The 20,214-nt window shown below is 38.7% G+C and overlaps 1 protein-coding gene and 1 long non-coding RNA gene across 4 annotated transcripts in view; both read right to left on the bottom strand.

Moving 5' to 3' along the window:
• Positions 1-20,214, bottom strand: part of TAFA1 (TAFA chemokine like family member 1) — a 220,414-nt gene that overhangs the window by 110,042 nt on the left and 90,158 nt on the right. The gene's annotated exons all lie outside the window — the stretch shown is intronic.
• Positions 5,090-13,272, bottom strand: LOC118173162. Its single transcript, XR_004754067.1, has 3 exons — positions 11,421-13,272; positions 6,523-6,525; positions 5,090-5,100 (listed from the first exon to the last, which is right to left on the bottom strand). It is a non-coding gene; the product is annotated as an uncharacterized LOC118173162 (long non-coding RNA).

Genomic DNA, 20,214 nt, shown 5'->3' with positions numbered 1-20,214 from the left:
AAACCAAGAGACCATTCCTGCATTTGAGATTTCTCAATGTGCAAATGTCTGTTCCTGAAGAAAAGATGGACTGTGAAGTTGCACATATGACTTTCAAATTGTGGCCCTTTGCAGAGAATACACATTTTAAGTGCTTTGCTCAGGCATCTCCATGACTCAGGAGCTTTCCGGTAGTGGAAAAAAATTGGAAGCTCCTCTGAGTGATTCCTGCTCAGCTCTTTCCTTACTCCAGTTTTAGGGCAAGAAGGCTGTGTAACTCAGGGAATTCAAACTGAGTGTCTCAACTTTCACATTGGAGTTTGTCTCCTGTAAGGCGTTTCACTGCACCTACAGGGCGTGATGATCTCCATGGAAATCAATAGTATTTTTCATCAAGGACAGGTAGTGTCCCAAAAAGTATTTTAATACACTTACAGGAGCAGGAAAATAATGAGCTGAGAATAAGCATCATATAACTATACAGAACGGATCAAGTGACTCTGCTGTGCATCTAATTGTTCCTCTGTTTATGACAAATTTCTACACAATTGAAAAAAAAGTAAAGTTTTTCAGTAGAACTGTAGCAAGCCATTAAACCCACAGCCTGTGAAGGTTTGAAATGTACCTAATGTGCAGTATCAAGAGTATTTTAGGTCTCTCTTCATGTCACATCAAGCTGTCAATTTTTTTATTGATGCGTTACATTCCTGGGGTTGGGATGGCAGAAGCTGCAGGGAGGTCTCTGAGGTGCAGGTCTGGGTAAAACAGAGCATTGTGTCATGAGATATTTATCAAGCGATAATGTGAGCAACCAAAAAAAGAGATGAGGTGGGGACAAAGGCTTCTCCAGCTGGGAAGTTATTGAGCAGTTGGAGCCTAGGAACAGATAGCTTAGTGGCAGCTGGCTGTCCCCGACTCCCTGAAAAATTAATCATTGCAGATAAATGCATAAAAAGACAACACCTTGGGCTCGATCTGTTTCCCACTGAAGTTGGAGGCAAAATTCTCATGTCTTTTCTACTCATCACCCAATCCGTGCTGTGGAACTGAGATGTGCTTGCAGCAGTGCTGGTGTTGGGTTAGAAAGTGTGCTGGCATCACGCGTTTGCCCAGCACTGCCTGTGGGGAAAGTCCACAGGAACCAGGTCCTAGGACTGTAGCCCTTGCAAATACGCCTTGCCTTAGACGCAGTCATTCTATGAATGTTTGTATTGATAAAACCATTTTGCAGAAATATTCATAGAAAATTAACACAAGTGGAACACAGAATGGCCAAAGGAAATTAATTTACATGGGTGATGGAATGAATATTCCTAGGAGACACCGAACAATTGAACTAACTACAGTTATCATAACTCTCTCGGCGTTTTCAACATCGACATTACACCTGGAAGAAAATTCTACATCCAGCAGAATGGCATGTGCTTAGAGGACTGATAACGAAACCCAGTTAGATATCTTCTAGGTTGATAAAACTAGGTCTTGCAATTGTAGCATAAATACCCATGCTGTGTGAAGTTAGCAAATTCCCACTTCATGCCGTATGTTCGCATCACAAAGTTGATACAAGTAACTTCGCAGTCTATGTAGGACAATGCTACTCTTTTTTTTTTCCTTTTTTTTTTTTTCCTTTTTTATTTTTTTCCCTAATGTAAAAGGGGACATTTAGCAACATGCAGCTCTGTAATTACTGACTGCTGGTAGCTGATAAAACTTCTGTGGTGACATTTCTATGGTGTAGACTCCACATTTATTGTTCCAGATTTTTTCTTTTTCTTAAAAAAACTACAACAACAAAACACAAATAAACAAACAAAAAAAAAAACAGGGTTGCAAAGACAGCTTCTGCCAACAGCATGGGCAACCACAGGAAACAGCTCTGGGAAGAGCAGTATAGGTTGATCCAGCTGACAAGGCTACATCAGAGCTGTTCCCACCTCTTGGTGCCCTGTCCTTTCCCCAAGCCTGCCACTTCCCTTCTTCCCACCCCTGCTACACCAAAACCACCACATTCAGGAGCAAGAAACCTTTCTAGATGTGCAGCCACATTGGCAGGGAGAGAGCTTCACAACAGTAGCAACATACTATTTAGAGGCATAAGTTATGTGAATGGTTTTTTAAGCTTAGAAATAACCACTATATTTGATTATCAGATAAAAACCTTGTTTCGGGAGGAATAATTTTTCTTGGTACGTGCAGCAGTGATACCCAGCACCTGCTGAAGTCAGGCAGAGTTTGCCACTGACTCAGTAGGCCAGGGTTTCCCTCTGTGTATACAGCAGACCATAAACATTTCATAAATGATTGCAATCAAATCCAAATAAATATATTTAATAGACCAATTTTCTCAAGATGGATTCTGAAGAAGCTCCATAAAGAGATACGTGCTTGTACATATAAAATAAAGTAGAAAAACAGGCTTTTTTCCTTCACGTTTTAAATTACTGAGTTCTTCAGACTGGTGCCTTTGATTTTAATCTAAGAGGCTGAATTTGCAGATTGCCTAAAGATAAATGAATATTCGTCATCCGCCCCACTATCATTTTTCTAATGTATTGCTTCTCCTTTTGGCAAAGCTGCCAAGATTTGCGTATAGCTTTTATCTCCTGTTGTAAAACCAAATTTGTTTTGAATGACAAGTAATTCATTATGGAATATATTTTTTTCTACCTTTCCATGCCCGAGCCATCTTTTCAATGGTTTCAGAGCATTGTTCTAACCAAAGCATCAAATCCACTCTCCTATTTATTGCACCATGCAGTTTTGTGTTTTGTTCTGGCAAGCTTCCCACTGAATTAATTTGACATTCACTGATCAATCAAACTGTCTCATTACTACTTTCTGCCTGCCTTGTCATCGTAGTCCACTGTTGACAAGAGTAAGAAATGAACATCCACAAGGTCACCTTCAGAATATCTTCTGTTTTATTGTAGCACTACCACTAAGCCCTGGGGTTATCCGCAATTTTCCTGTATGTATCTCCCTTTCTTTTACACGGGTAGTGAATTATTTGACGTAGGCTCACGCAGTTCACAGATGGAGTGACTCCAGCAGAGTTATTTAAGCAGTGGCCTTAGTAATTACACTGAGTGTTCGCATAAGGAGGATTGTTTTATTTCAAAAGGCACATGAATGACAGGCCAAGTGGATCACTCAGAGAAAAATATTCAGAAAGGGATACCGGGGAAAAATGACAAAAACCTCAGTGTGGCATTACTTATATTCATTATGCAGAGGTTCACAAGAAAGCCACTTTCCTCATTATATAGTAAATTATTCTAATTAATTACCATTTATGCAGAGTGCCAATCGATGTGATATTTGCCAAAAAGACAGTAGCATTTCTCACCAGAACAGGCACCCTCCTCTCAGAGTAATATGAAAACCTTATGGCATCAAAACCTACGTGTCGTATACAAGTATTTAGATGGCACTACCTGCTCTTTTCACTTTTTCTGAGTTGGCTTAAATTTTCCATAGGAAAGATGTACATCCTTTTAATTCCCTCTAGGATATTTCATCATGGGGCCATTCTGGTTCACATTTTACGCAAATGGCTACTGCTCCCAAGAAGTACACATTACTGGAAAAGGAGCTGCTGTCCTTTGTATTCTCCAGAGATAAATATAAGAAAGCTTTTGTTACCTTTAGTTACACATATTCATGAATCCTGGCTTAGAACATCCTAATGTTTATTGCCACCTGGGGTTATATATGACATGGATCCTTATACACCATAATGCTTCCAAGGCAGCACAATTAAACCAGAATACGGATCTGACTGGTTTTGTCTGAAAAACAGATGATATTCCTCAGGCTTATAGTAGGATTTGGCCTGCTGTAGTGGAAAAGCAAGTATGATGTAATAAATAGGACTAATTTCTTCCAACACATTGCCTCCTGTGTTGAATAGCTTATCTTAATCGTCTCCTATTACCTAGAATTTTTTAGACAAGAAAACGCAACAAAGAAAGCAGTAATTTTTATGTTGCACATAATGTCTTTTCCATTAATAACATTTCTGTCTTTGTTAAGTATACACCTTGACTGGAGGTCTGGATGTGTACACACAGCAGCAAACGCATCCCAGCATCACAGATGTGCAGATTATTAATCAATAACGACATGATCACCAGTGCTACACGGAAACTCCATCACTGCCACAAAGTGGGTAAAGATCTTTTTACAAGAGAGAAGCTGCACAACGAATGGGGTGGATGTTTCAACAAGTCAGTCATAAGACACTTTGGGACCAATTTATTAGGTACTTAGAAACCAAAGGGTGTCATTATCTTTAAGAGGAATGCTCACTTTGCAATAAAACTCAAGCTATCAAACTGGAGATGGGAGAGTTAAAGGAGTTATTAAAAGGATAGGAAGTAGGCTGGCAGCAAGCCGTTCGGTGTACTTCCTGAATGCAAAGGGGAGTTAAGGCATTGCCACTCCAGTCCCAGAAGAGAAGGTATTGGCTTACAAGGAATTTGCAGAAACATTTGGTTAGGCCTACACAAGGAATATCTGAAGCAGAATTAATAATCTGTGAAGCTAAGAGACCAGCAGAGATAAAGCTGAAAGAAAAGGGAAAATTCAAGAAAAAAAAAAAAAGTAATTTTGTTATGATTTTTAACACTAAGCACATGATTAATTATGTCCAGAATAAAGGCATTGGGGTGGACATCTCTTGTTGCATTCAGTCTAGTGCATGCTGCAACACATACTTTCTGTTCTGGAATAAACTACTTCATACCACAGCGGGTCTGCAGGATAAACCCATCAAAACCAACACCAATGTCACAACCTAACCATGGGCCACCCGTAGAGTCCTTCCCACCATACCTGCTTCCACACCATACCATAAAATACAGCCTACCACTGCCAGGCAGCAAGGACAGTTCTGAGAGACAGAACTAATAAAGAGGATGAAAAATAAATATCTGGACCCAAAACTGCATTTTCTTGTGCCATTTTTAGCAACAATTTACAGTTCACCCAAATTCGGAGTCTTGCAGCTTTTCTGCACACAGACAGATTCCTCCTGCCCAGCTGATCAGGTTGTTGCCAAAAGAGAAAAAGCTTGTCAGGACCTATCAGGACCTAAGTCCCAGAGGACATGTGAATAAACTTATGAATCACTTTCAAAAAATAAAAGGGGCCACGGAATACTTAAAACAGGCATATATACGAAAGAATGGAGGGCTTGAGCAACTTAAAGTGTTGCATTATTATCACGGCATTATTCTGAAAATATCTTGCAGATTTGAGAGGTAACAACTCTCATTTCATTTTTAAACTGGTCTCCATTTAGATGAGCTTGGTTGTCATATTTTCCATTTTTGAACAGTTGAGATAGGCACAATGAAGAAAGAAGAGAGAGGCAGAGATATTACTTCAAAATGGGATCCAGGAGCTTGCTCTGACTCAACCCACAACTCTGTAGAAAAGTGCAGAAGGCTTCTATCTGTGATACCCTGGAAAGACATCCTTTCTCCAAATAAGACATTGTGGCGTTTAGACAGCTCATCAGAAATTGCTGATTTGTTCCCAAGCACGTTTTAATTGATGGTGCAAAGTGCTGTTAATAACTCCATGGTGAGCTTCTAGCCACATTGCAATTTGCAGTCTCCTCTTCCACAGCGTTCCTAGTGCATTCTCCATGCCGACTGCCACTCTGGTTAGGCATTGCTGTGTGGTCTGCCAAAGGCATTTCAAAGGTTTGTTCACCCTTGGTGAACAAAAGCCTCTCCAGCCCTGGATTATAGGTTACAAGCCCCTGGCTCCCAGCCCTGCACCCCTAGCACTAAACTCAATCTCATTAATTCAAGCAGAAGTGCAAGAGTACAATCATGTTTTCACTGGGTGCCAAGAGAGATATTTGTTGACATCAAGGGAATGCTCAAATTTTGTTTCCTACAGTTAAAGCTATAATAAACTGTGAATCCTCTTATTTTCCTTCTTATTTACAGTACTGAGCTGCAAGACAGATGGTAAGAGTCTATACAGTAGAAAGAAAAGGGTAGTTTTAATTGGCATTTCTGTTAAAAGGATTACTGTTTGATAAAGTCTTGTATTTTCTCCTTGCTAAAGGAAGGAAATTAGATCTTTGATGGAGGTTTAGGATTATGACTGAAGAAAGTATATATTTCATCCTTGGGATGGATGGTTTATTTACAGCTGGCTGTGTAGCATTAGTTTATCTGTTCCCTCTCAAAATGTGATTTACCTATGTGGAGAAAAAAACACTGTTTTTATTGTCTCTAATGATTAGTTTTCACAGTTTTTGTTCTTTCCAGCTGCAATAAAATAGTTCTAGTCACAGAAGTTTCAACATGTTCTGCAAAAGTTTTATTGCTGTCAGCATAGTCAGCACATATCTTTTATTTCATTTTCTGTGATTCTTTGTTTAGATTGTGCTTGTATTAACAATGATAATACATTTTTTTTCATCCCAACAGATTAATCTATGTATTTTTAAAATGTTATGTATTTACATTAAAAAAGAAACAAGGAAGAAACTGCCGAAACCATTAAACTCAACTGACAAACCTACTGAATTCATATCTCTGAAATTAAGTATGATATCCTTGGTCTAGATAGGAAAAAATCTACAAAATGCCCATTAGACATATAATAGAAGAACATACAAGAACAGAACCCTAACTTTTCCACCACTGAAATCTTTAAGGATTCAGAAATTTCACAGCAGATCTTGAACAAATCTCACACATTGCCTGAAATCTTTCAATTATGTGATTCTAGAAGGATCAAATCTGATACTAATTCACCTTATTTACTTTCATTTGTTCTCCAGAGCCTTAAACCCAATGTGAAAGTTTGATCATCAGCTCTACAGACTTACTGATGGACAAATTTTCTCACCTATATTAAATGAGAATGTATTTTAGAGAACTTCCTTCCAAACAGCTGGGATGTGACTATTCAGAGTGAGCTCAGAAATATTTGGATTCTGCACACTGATGTCACAAGAGCAACTGCTTACCATAAAGGGATGAGCGAGCAAGATCTTGTTCTTATCAGCACTCTTGACAAAGCCAAATGGAACCAAACTCGGCACTGAATAGATCAGAAGGGAAGGGTTAAACTTTTGCTTTTCCCTTGTTTGCCTCTTCCACTTTTTTTTTTTTTTTTTTTAGTTTTGCAGAAAAAAATATCTTGGCATAAGTCAAGTGTCAGTAACATTTCTGAGACTGTGACAATTTCAGCAACTTTTGAAGTTTAGTGCTTTCTATCTGGAAATGGTTTCTTACAGTCTTCTCTATTTTCTTCTCTCTTTTGCTGCATACTGCTCGAGTGTTGGTAAATTAAGTCCTTGATATGGCAAAAGACGTAAGCATGTGATTAACATTAAAACGGCTTGTCAGCAGTCTCAAAGTGGATTTCATCATGAGACTACTGAGGTGCTTAATGTTCAGCGTGAATTAAGTGCTCTGCCAGTTAGAAGGTCTGTTTGCCATGTTGTGCCTATATTACCGCTGTAAGTTAAATTACCACAGTCTATAAAACACCTTGTAGTCCATTTCTTCTGGATGAAAGGAGCTATGCAGAATAAATTGCAGTTTCTGAAACACAAACACCCGCCTGAAATGATTATCGAAAAATACCGGAAAATGTTTGCAGATATATTTCCATTCCACTTGGATATCTCAAGAGTCAGTGTATTCTGTTTGTATCAGATGATTCCATCTTGCTAATTTTTAGATCTCACCAACACCAATTACAAGAAAATGTCAAAATAGCAGGTAGTTAAAGCATTGGCAGTTCAAGCATTTGTTTATCAATAAACTGTCTACTCGTAATTAAATCTAAGATACTGATCAGATTTTATGTCAAAAATAAAGGTAAGAAATCTTTCAAATAAGCATATTCTTACTCTGTGAGAAAACTGCATCAGACTAATTTTAGAATGTGTTAGCTGCCCATCAGAAGAAAGAGATGGAACAAATATGTGCATGCTAATATTGTCTTCAATACCCAATTTCAACAGGCATAAAAGCATGTCAAACTCTTCCATCTTTCTGGCTGGCCTACAAGGAAACAGCATTAGTAAGTGGCATAAAATCATTCCAGTTTGAGCAGTAACCTGACCCTTTGTTTTCAATTGTGTCAGAACCAAGAGCTCAAAGGGACAATGGGAAAAGATGGCACCCTAGAGACAGGTATATCACACATTTTTTCTATCAATCAAATGGTCTTTCTTTGTGCTTAGATAGACTGAACTCAAGAATGTGGCTTGAATTAGAATCACTGTCATAAATTTACCTTCAGCATTTGATACATGAACTCCATTTTCATGCAAGAATTGAACTCCATTTTCATGCAAGAATTAAGAATTTTCCACTGATGTGGTGAACCTGATAGCTTCAGAGAACACAGTGTTCCTTGGATCATCCAGAACTCCTTGGAATTAAGCCAAACAATTTGACACAGACCTTACAAAATGTCTAGTGACGTGCTCTAAGGTATTCTGAGGTGGCAGTGAACACAATAAGGCATCCCATAATGTATAGTAACCTTGGGGGAAAAAAAAAAAAAAAAAAAAGCAGGTAAAGTCCTACATGTGTACTATGAACTTGGGCAGCCCAGAATGATATGCGAGTCAGTATGACCCATACAATTCTTTGAAGAAGTAAGGACTAAGATACTTAGTGGTTATGTTTGTTCTATTTGTCATCTGAACATGTTTTAAGATTAGTGTTTGTTTGACACAATGCTGCAACCAAACTGATATCAATTTTACAAGAAAATTGAGAAGTAACTTGGGAAGAACTATTTTAAAATGATTTACTGTCTATGTTTCAAAACAACAAAAGGAATTGGCTTGAAAATGCAATTTTCTTCAGATGTACTTAGAAGGAAGCGTCCAAATAATTGAAAACAAAACAAAACAAAAAAACCATATCTGTGGCTTAAATCTTGTAGCCATATTGAAAGGATGCACAGTGCTAACCCTCCCTCTGGCCAGAAGCTGAGGTTAGCAGGGTTATGACCCTGCTCAGGCACCTGGGAGCTGTACCTGGGATGGTAACTCACATGCCAAAACATTATGAGCAATTAGACAGTCCAATTGCAAAATCAACACTTAAAATGTGGTTGTAGATAGGGAGGGTCATGGGCAAGGGCAAGAAGATATTTATGGCTGATATTTTAACATAGATGGAGAGTAAAAGCCCATAGACACATGGGCTCTTCCAGATGGCCAGGGATGCAGAGAGAAGGAAATTCAAACACCAGCAGCTGTGGGATTTGCAAGGGAATTGAGGTGAAGTTTCTGGCAAAAATCAAGGGATGATGAGAGAGGTATTCAAACCTCTACCTGGTGGAAAGTGTCATAGACAACTGCTTGATATTCAGTCTTTTGGGCTGTACAGTCTGATCCATTTCCCTGAACATTACACTGAAAAGATATAAAATGAAATTAAATTTATGCAGTAACATTCCTGATGATGGGTAGGTGGGAATTTGCCATTAATTTATCCTTTTGATTATGTATAATCAAGAATATATATATATATATATATATATATGTGTGTAACCTATAGATAGATAGAAACATAAGAATCTTTGCACCTGGTCCGTGGGAACATTGCAAACTTGTAAATATCATTTAGTGATATTTAATAAACCAGCCAGCGTTTGACAAAAATAAGCAGCGCCAGTGTGAAAGAAAGCAAGCATTTTCGTTAAACATCTTCTGAAATCAGTTATATTTAACTTTCTTAAAGAGGCAAAAACCCCAGTACTTTGGCAGACAAACTACCGTTTTGCTTGGCATGCTATCCAAATTGCATCTTTTGCAAGGAAGAAAACTTTGGTTCTTCATTTAAGAATTGTATAAGATTTAGCATAAATTAATTATTTTTGTTTATGTAATACACCTGCAAATATATGTGTATTTGTGAATGTTTATTTAAAAGCTTCAAAAATACATATGTACATATACATATATATATATGGATGAGCTTAACTTTCAAGCCCGTTCCCTAGCTACCACAGGAAAGGAATCCTGCTACATTTTCAAAGCTAGGTCTCTCATCATAGTTGTTTTATTTTATTTTATTTTCCCCTTTGAAACTTGTAAGAAGTCAGAAAAGCAATTTCAAAGCACTGGGGTTAGACTTTCTGGCTGGGAAAAATCAGCATAGCTCCTTATTCAGTACAATATAAAAAGTCACAGTCAATGTATTTAAAGCCTAAAACCCACCCCAACCTCACTACACACCAATTCACACAAGGTGAAATTTAGCCTCACGAGCCTGTACAAGGCTTTGATATCATTCACTATTGTGTCTACTGCATTATTGATGTTGTCTTAACTAGTGATAAAAAAATGTATACAACATCTGTGCTGCAATATTAATTCTGAAAATCTAGATAACATTAACTGAATTATGCAAGTATATCATAATTGCTGAGTCAAGGAATGTCTGCTAAGGAAACTTCCCAGAAATATGAAGTCAAGTAGAGACCAAAGCCATAGACACCTTAATCAAGATTAATTCATACAGTAAGAAAGGGAAGTGCCCAGACAAGAAGCCACTCTCTTGGTACGCATCTTTTAGGTGTCCCCCTCAGATTTGAATTGCAGATGAAGCAGTGGCTTCTCTACTCCCTGTAGATTTTTTTTTTTTTTAAATTCCCTCTAGAAGTGCTACTTTCATTATGCTAAGGAAGCCCATGGAGGTCATGTGAGTGGGCTCCTTTTTATTTTATTTTTATTTTCCATAAAATGCTTATGACAAAGAAGTACATTTCAGCAGGGGTTGACTGATAGCTGTCAAGTAGCACAATGGGAATTCAAGTACCAGGAACTGCTGCTGTTTATCCGGGCACCATGAAAGCCTATTGCAAAAACTGATGTTTGTGAAAGGGTCTTTTGAGATAAGAGCCTAGAAAACAATTATTTTTATCATTTCTCTTGCTTTTCCCTAGTTTCTATGTACAAGTTAAAATTCACAAGGCAGCACTAATTGGATCTGAAATGTACATAAGGAAAATCCAATAGCAATGTAGATTGCAGGCTGATTTCCTTGAGCTATACTTTCATGTTAAACAATCTCTTAGTAAACTTTTACACCAAACACTGACTATGCTATACGATGTTCTCATGTCGTAGGGAGGCTCACTCTCTTGAAATATTTTAAAAGTTTGGACACAGCTCTGTAAATACCAACAATACTTTGCAGTGGTGAATGACTTGTCATAAATAAAGCGTCACATTTTTCCCTCTTTGTGAATTATCTGCAAGCAGATTATCATTTAACCAAATATATTTGTTATGCACATTCATCTTATAATTTCTGTAAATAATTTGTGTTCTTTAGTTTACTCCTAAGTGATGAACTACAAGTTTATAACAGCAGAAGTTGGAGGAGGTGTGGATAGCACATGCTCAGCAGAAACTAGGCAATCATAGTGAATATTACTTGTTCACTTTTCCAGATTAAGTATTTTTCTTTTCCCAGAGTTCTAGCAGTGCCCAATATGCTTTTCAATTCCCATAAATGCCCTGTGTCTTCAGAAAGGGTTACAGCATTTGCTGCTTCCCAGCCCTCATCTGTGACCTTGGGCAAGTCCATCAGGAATTACTTGCATATTAAAGTTCCTAAATACATTTAAAGACTCGAGCCTTAGGGCAAGTCTGTATCATAGATAATATCCAACATGTTGATCCCTGAGCTGAGGCCAGGCAGCAGAATTAACTCTGCTCTCAGCACCTGCTGACTCGGCCATGCTCTTGCTGGGACTGAGCCAGCTCGCTGCGCTGAACCAGAGGGGACAGAAAGCTCCTGGTGCACTGACTGTCCCCAGAAGGGAGAGAGGGGACAGGATTTGCTCATTCAGAAGGCTGCTATCAGGCTACAGTGGAGCGGGGGGGGGGAGGGGGGCTCAGGCTCCGGTCTAATGGAAACTGAAACAACACAAGTTCTGATACATCCTATTATTTAAATCATTCTATTAAGTTATCCTAGTTTCTATTATTCATTTTAATTGACCATAAAATAAAGATGTACATACATGTACACAAGTCTGTAAACAAAAGCACTATTTCATTAAAGAATGAGACAATTTATGTAAGAAATCCTCAATTAACATATTAAAATATTCATCTGAACTTCATCTTTTATTCTCAACCAGATCAGAATTTCAACTAACCAAAACAAATATTCCGCTACCGTGGTCAGTGCAATAATGCTGATTTACACTGCTTCAACTTCTTCTTAATGAAGTGGAGCTCTTGAACATGACACTCACCCCCTCTCTACTTGTCAAAAGCCCTGATCCAGAAAACACGTTGAGGGCAGAAAGCAGAGAGGACACCTAACCATGCTGGGGATCTGCCAAAGCAAGTGGAGTGGTGTGCAGCTGGGAGGACCAAGCAGAAAAGATCTCGTATTTGTTAGCTGCATTTCAGACTTTCTAAGGAATTAATAATGTAAAACTAATTTAACTACATATATTTCAATGATACCATATTGAGTTGGTAGCATGGCCTCAGACAGGAAATTTTAAACGAAATAAAAGAAATACAGGACACAACATATTTTTTCTTAAAAAAAAAAAAAAAAGGACAAGACTGGTTCAGTTGTCACTTCAGCTTTTTACAAGACCTGTCTTTTCTGCTATATCATAAGTGAGCAGCTAACCAAATAAACATGCTAAAAGACCATTTTTGCATTTCCTATTTAACAAAAGCTTACACTGCAATTTAGCCACAGGAAGTCATCCAAACTCCCTCAGTCCTCTGTTCTTGAGAGAGATGCCAAGGTCATTAGGTGCCAAAACATACATTTACAAAAATGCCTACAGAGGTTGTGCTCCTGGGGAATTGGATGCCCAGCTTAATTACTGGCCTCGAAAATTGCTATCTCTATCTTAAGATGCTTTCATAACCTTGAAAATTTAGCCTCAAACTACTTCTGAAAATGAGATTTAGAGACATAACACACTGTTGGCATTTTATCCAAGATTTCAATACAGAAGGGCAGGCACCTATTATTGAGTAATTAAGGAAAAAAACATGAATTATTCAGGGGAGACCTGTTTCCCTTCCCAAAGGAAATATTTACATCCCAAATCTGAGGCTGCAAACAAACAAGCTTGTGTCCTGCTGAGCTAGAGCCACCCAAACTTGTACGAGAGATATTGCTCTAACAGCTCCAGCTCCCTCTTGGCATCCTCTGAAATGTTCACGGAGGTGGATGTTCCCCTCAGGGCAGCTCAGGGACTTGTTTTAAGCAAGAGAGGGGCGTTCAGTGCAGTTGAGCCCCCCTCTTCTAAATTGCCCACTGGATGGTCCTATTTCTCCTCAGTATCCAGAGGACTTACATGGACTGAAAATCCTTTCCTTGGGTGTAAGACTGAGCCATAACCACCAACCCTACCAAAGCTAAAGCTTCTGTGGTTTTAATTTGTGTTAGAATTTTAAGAGAAACTTTTTTGCATGGGAATAGCATCCTGCGCTCATTCCAGCTACAGCAGTCCTGCCTCAATGCATTCATTGGTTTCTAAAAAAACAGATTCAGCTGATCAGCAGATAAGCTTGGGCATGGACATCACCCTCCCTGAGGTGAAAGGAGCCACATGAATTCCTGCACGATGGGTGCTGTAGGAGAGTTCAAAGTCATGCCCTGCTGTGCTCATGTCGCACTTACCTGAGCCTCTCTAGATCTTGCTTTAACAGCAATAGAAAATGCTTTCCTCACTCTCCTCCTCTGGCAAAGACGAACAGAAAGGTCCTACAGCAGGCCTTAAAATAGAAGCTTTTCCCTCTCCTCACCTACAGGCTTGATGACTTGTGCCGATAGCTAATTAATTAATTAAGGTTAGTTGAGGTCAGGGCCTGGAATCAGAGCAATTAAACTGTTTGCTCCCCTGCTAAAACAAACCACGTGTGTGAGGCGAGCTGCCAGGTTGGGTATTTGTGAAATTTGAGAATTTTGTGTGGCTGCACCTACCCCTCACTGGTGTGCCTCTGAGGGCTGGCACCAGCTGCAGGGCTGCCCCAGGGGCTCAGAGATTGCATGGAAGGGGACGAAAGAAGTCCTGCTAACTTTGGCTCGAAGGAGAAATTTTCCTGCCCTTACTGTGAACTTGAATATCTGGTATTTTAATTTTAAAGCCCAGCTCTTGAAGTCAAGTGATTAGATACAGTATCTTGCCTTTGACAAGACAGCCTTTGTGGGTTCAAAGATGAACTTGAAAATGAAAGCAGATTAAAGTCTGAAGGGTCAAAGCCAAGGATGGAAATAAAAGTTACCTGACACAGGCTTCTCTTTAAAGATCACACACATTTAAACCAATTGCATGATTTCTGACTTACATAATTCAGAGGTGCAGGAGCAGAACATGTAGTTCAGGGAGGGACAAAGGTGACCCAGGCTGTCTGAGGCGGGGGGAGAAGGACTCTGCACAAGGACCTCCGTGTGGCAGTGCCTGGTGAGGCAGGCTGCCCCCCCAGCCCCCAGGCATTAGCCACTACCTGGCCTGTTATAAATATATAAACAGACAGATCATTCCTGCTGTAAATAGCACAGAGCTACTGCTGTGAGGATTGTACTCATCCGTTTAAAAATTAATAGCATTTTATTGAGAGCATTTTTTATTTATTTATTTTTATTTTTTTTGCAAAACTTCTTCATACTCTTCAGGCAAATGAAGATGTGTTGGAGAACATCCTAAATACTGCTAAAAATGGAAGATGAGCATGCAGTTCATGGCCATCATATGGTCACAGCTTGACAAAGCCCTCGGCACTTGGATGTGGATGGATCATGCTCATTGCTTGGATTTTCTATCATTTTAAGGAATTTCTATTTCGCACTTGTTGTTAATGAATCTAGACTTGTTGATAAGTGGTCCAGAAAGTTTTTCTGAAATCAAATAAAATAGTATCTCAGAAAGAACTCCCTCCCCACCTAAGCACTGGAGCATTGCTAGGTGTAATCCAAGTTGTAATCACAAGATTTCATTCCTATTACTTGCATTTTAGCTTTTCTAAGAGATAATAGATTAAAGGCCATTTAAATAATTATACTGGATGTGAAATTAAGATAGCCTTTACAGTACATCCCCAGACACACAAATTTAAGTAATTTTTTTTGAAATAACAGGGTTATTGGCTGTAAAAGATTTATTTATTTATTTATTTTATTTATTTATTTATTTTACTAACCTCTTCTGTGTCATGCATTTTACCCAATTAATTCAATGTCAGTCACCCTGCTGGACTTATATAACTTTTTTACCAATAAATGTTTTTATATATTGATCAGAAAAAAAAGGCAGAAATAAAAAAAGACAAGAATGACAAGAATTTTCTAAATCAAGCCGTTACTTAATAAAACTGTTTTAACTGATGTACAATAAGAACATGCACAGCCTCAGTGACCATGGGGCACAGAGACCCACCATGGGAGCCAACCTTCTTGACAAAACCGACTCAGAAAAACTTCCAGAAATAGAGAGTTGCCACCGCCTATGTTAAGAGCCTGCCCTAGCTCTGACGTGGATTTTTTTTTTTATTATCTTCATTTTATTTATTTATTTATTTTAACGTGATGTAACATTTCCTCAGGTCTGTTTCCTTCCCAGCTTGACTCACTTCCCAGGTATTCATGTACCAGGTATAATATGGAGACATAAAGAGGTCATGAACAGGTCTCTGCATATATACTGCTGGCAAGTTGCCTCCAAGGCTCATTCAGGGAGTTCACAATGGCTAGGCAGGAGGCTGCGACTGTAAAAAACAGCTGATCATCCTTCCTCTAGGTGGGAAGACTGTAACTGCTTTAAGTCATGACAAGAAGCCTGGGTAGGAAAGCAATCCAATAAAGTCATATATACAGTTCACTTCTGCAGTCAATCCTACCTAGGTTTTTGCCTTGAATATTGTGTAATTGGTACACCCAAAGATAAATTTAGGGGGGAGCTTGAATGCTTTTTACCCTACAGTGCCTCCTGGGTGTAGAGTAGCAGGAACTAATGTCCGTAATTCCTTCTTCACTCATCCTTTGCACACAAGAAGAGGCACCTTGATGCAGGAAAACACTTAAGAAGCTGTTTGATTTACTTATGTACATGCTTGTAATCCCAAGTGAATTGCTGAGCAGAGCTAGACTTAAGAATATATTTAAATACGGGATGAGTAAGCATGCAGCTGTAGCAAAACATGGGGGAGCATTTTAAACCTATTTGTTAGCAAAATAGTAAACCAGGATGGTCAAGCTGTCATCTGTACAGATGGTTTTCCTCAGCCAGAAATTTGCTTTATTCTGACACATAAAAAATTAAAACACTTTGCTAAAGAATCCTCTGGTTTATGAGGCAAGCTATTCTAGAGGAGAATATAAATGTGTTGGCTCTTTCATTGACAGTCTGTACGTCAGATTTATTTTTTTAAGATATAATGTCTGAAGCCATATTTCCCTAGTGATAAAAATCCCGATAGTAATCCTGACAAAATCCGAAAGGGCTAAAAAGCAATGAAGAGGATTTCTAATGGTAAGTTATAAATCCTTTTAGAGAATATCTTGCTTTAAAATGATTCAGGGAAAAAGAAAAAAAAAAAAAAAAAAAAAAAAGAGAAACAACTTTAGAAATGAGGGAGTGCTACTTAGTAATCCTTCAGTGAGATCAAGGACACTTCGGAGAGCTGCCACTTCCTAAGGCAAGGAGACGACGCTGAGCAGCAGCTTTTGCAGGTCAGTGGGCCAGTGAGGCACCAGGTACCTGAGGCCATGATAAGAGAGGGAGAGATCGTTTGTTCAGTGCTGTCTGTAATCTCATCTTCTGGAGAACATATCGAGTTCTCTCCATTAGGTCAATAAGAAGATAAGTCAAGATCATGAGAAAAAGCGATGTGTGCAGCTGCAGTAAATGGGGTCTTCAGAGCAAACAGCGATTTTGAAATGGAAGCAAATAGCAGAGTGCAGTACATTTGGCTGATTTCTGCTGTAATGCAGGCAGGGCTAACTTAAAACAATTTTTCTCGTACCACGGATGATTTCCACTTAGTGCTCTGCACAAGGTTCAAGACCTGTTTTTCAGTCTGTTTTTCAGAGGGTGTTTGTGCCACACTAACATCTCATTTGTAATTTTAATGATTGTTTTAGAACACTTGCAGTTTCGGAGGTACCAGGATGCTCGTGTACACCCAAGCATAGCATGTACATAGTGAAACTCACACTTGTGGAATACAACAGCTTCTGCTGAAAAACAGACATCATCCATGTTTAAAACAAAACAAAACCCCACAAAAAAACAAAACAAAACAAACAAACAAACAAAACCCTTCATTAAGTCTCATAAACTCCAAATATATAGTTTATTCTATAAACTCAACAGGCCAGGTGCATACCTTGTATTATTTACCTACTAAATTTAGAATGGACCTGAATTTGGTGTGGAAACTGCTCAGTGAATGAAATAGGGGGAGGAGAGGAAGTAATTGGGGTCTTTGCACTTCATGCCACCAAAGGCAGAACAAGAGCGGCGGTTAATAATTTGTTATGTTTGATCACTAATTTATCAAAGAGGCTTCCTTCTTTAGTCACCTGGATTTTAAAAGGGATGGAATCAATTGGATTGCACAGGAATCGATAAACTCACTGTATTTAAATAAATAATTATATCTTCTGGAGAGTTTTAAGGACACTTATAGCCTCCCAGAGCAGAAGTGTAACACCCGTTAAATTCTGCAGGCTGCAAAGAAATGATTACCAGTCTTCATCAGCAGCAATGGTACTGCTTTTTACACAGTGAGTAATTAGAAAAGAGAGACCACTTCTGAAACGTGCCCACGACAAGAGGCTGGAAGAGGCAGGGAAGTCTCTCAGGGACAGGCTCAGGAAAATGATCTTGATAAACTGGAGAAACAGACTGAAACTGAGAAAATGAAATTCACGGAAGACAAGTGCAAATTGCTACCGTGCGGAAGGCAAAGCAGATGTGCAGAGACAAACCAGGGCACAGCTGGCTCTGGAGGTACAGTGCAATGCAAACGGAAAATGAGGGAAGACTGGCAGGTTTGTGGATGTCTGAACAAGGCAGGACCCACAGAGCCATCAATGACCCAGACTGTGGAGCAAATTAGATTTTAACCTCTCAGTGAGGCATTTTGGGATAGCTCCAACCTGCACGTGTGAATAGCTTAATCCCTGAAAATGTTCGCCTAAACCTTAAATCTGATCTTAACCTGCAACACTCACCGCACAAGTTGCAGAGCCCTTCCAAGGTGGAAAGCCACTTGAGAGATGTGTACAGCTACACCAGATGCACAGGAGAGCGGTGGGTAAGAGGAAGCCTCACAGTAACCATGCCATGGGATTCAGCCTGAGAAATTAAATCAAATGTGCGAGGGGCTACTGCAGTACCTCCGTGGGGCACCTGGCCAGAATTTGAACAACATGGTCACGTTCTGCGGCATCACAGATGGGGAAAGATATTCAAAGAAGGAATTTGTATCTGAAACCAAAGTTCCATTTATCCTCATTGTAACTTAGCAACTCCTTCTCAGGACATTCTTCATACAGCATTATACGGCACAATGTTATTTTAGGAGTCATTCTCAGTCACTCTCAGTTCCTTTAATTCAAAATGAGAATGTAATAGTATGGGAAATTAATACTGTTTTTCTGCTGTGTCACATAAAACTTGTTCCATATTCATGTAATAGCTTGTTACTGGTAGGATAAAAATATTATGGACAATGAAAAGCCATTTGTTTCAGAAATACTATGAACGTTAAACCTTACAATAACTACCTTGACTACTGAAATATACAGCAACACCTATAAAAAAAAAAATCTTGTATGGGGCATTGAAACCAGTTGCTGAATAGATTGCATATTAAACAAAAATAACATCTGGTGAAATAAAAGTGTTTTGTGATGAAGTGGAAGAGCTTCCTAACTGCTTATGAATAACAGATATTGCAGAAAACTAATTAATCAAGTCAGTCGCCTACTTAAAAAGTGATTCAGGAACCATATATCTCAGAAGACATCTTAAGCAGGTAAAATCATTTGTGTGTGCCAACCTTTTCCACCTCACCTGGGGAGGCTTTTTCTGCCCACAGCTCAAACCAGGAGCAGTCTGCCGAAAAGAAAACGGGCTCCAAGGGACTGAAAAAAAGCTCATGAGGCATCTCCATCATATCTTTTGTCTTTGGTAAGGCCAGGCTTTGGACCCGAACAATAAATGATTCAGACGCAGCTTTTCTCTTTACTTTGAGTTGGCTACTGTCTGCAGATAAGGTTAAGGAGTCACCAATACCTGAAGATAACTTTAGAATTAGAACTGAATACACCAAAGAGAAAAAAAAATATATTAACTTCCTGATTTGATAACATTACCCCTAAATTATTATTAATTATATTTTATGAAGACTATTATTAGTAGCCATAGCATAGGCATCAATATTATTTCACTTTAATTTCAGCACATTAATGGTTGAATGGTCACTCTACCAATATTATAAAAATTATATTGGCCAATTGACACCATTCTTCAACTATGTACATTCACTGGAGATAATGGATAAAATTATTGCACCATTAAGCTTTGTTTATGGGCATGGGGAAAGCCAGTATTTCATTCAGGGCTTTTACTTTGGTGCCCAAAGTAATGGTGGAGTGGTAAAGCAAACAAAGTGGCATGATAATAGGGCCTTGCTTCTCTGAAGAATGTTGGAGGATTTGGAAAAGGCAAAATAGTCACAAAGTATCACAAATGCTTTTTTAGCACTTCCAAAAAAATTGTGCTAAACTGTAATACTGAGGTTTTAAATGTGCAGGCATGAACACAAACAAAATAAACATGGCTCCATAGTCCAGCCAAAATTTGGAGACACGAATGTGCAAAATGGGACCTATTTCCAAAGCTAAATGTCCATATGTGCTTGTTTGCTGTTGATCCCATCTTAACCATCCTACCTTCCTGCAGTATTAACCAAAGTTGTTTACCAAAAAAACAAGTGTAGTCAAACCATAGATGGTTAAGATGGAAATCAGTCTCCAACTTCTCTGTTCCTGTCTTTATCTGGGATGAAGAGCAAAAATTCTGGACTACAGTTCAGATTCTGGAAATCAAAACCTGGTTCATAAGGAAATGACAACAGTCTCTGTGCATCTGAAGGAGCTATCAAGTTGAGGTGATGAAGCTATTGAGATTGTATTTATAACACAGCAGGAACAGATAGATATTTATAACACAGATGCA

The sequence above is a fragment of the Oxyura jamaicensis genome, chromosome 12, assembly GCF_011077185.1.
Source record: "Oxyura jamaicensis isolate SHBP4307 breed ruddy duck chromosome 12, BPBGC_Ojam_1.0, whole genome shotgun sequence".
NCBI classification, from domain to species: domain Eukaryota; kingdom Metazoa; phylum Chordata; class Aves; order Anseriformes; family Anatidae; genus Oxyura; species Oxyura jamaicensis.
Note: the sequence above shows the minus strand (reverse complement) of the source record. Positions and strands in the feature narration are given on the sequence as shown.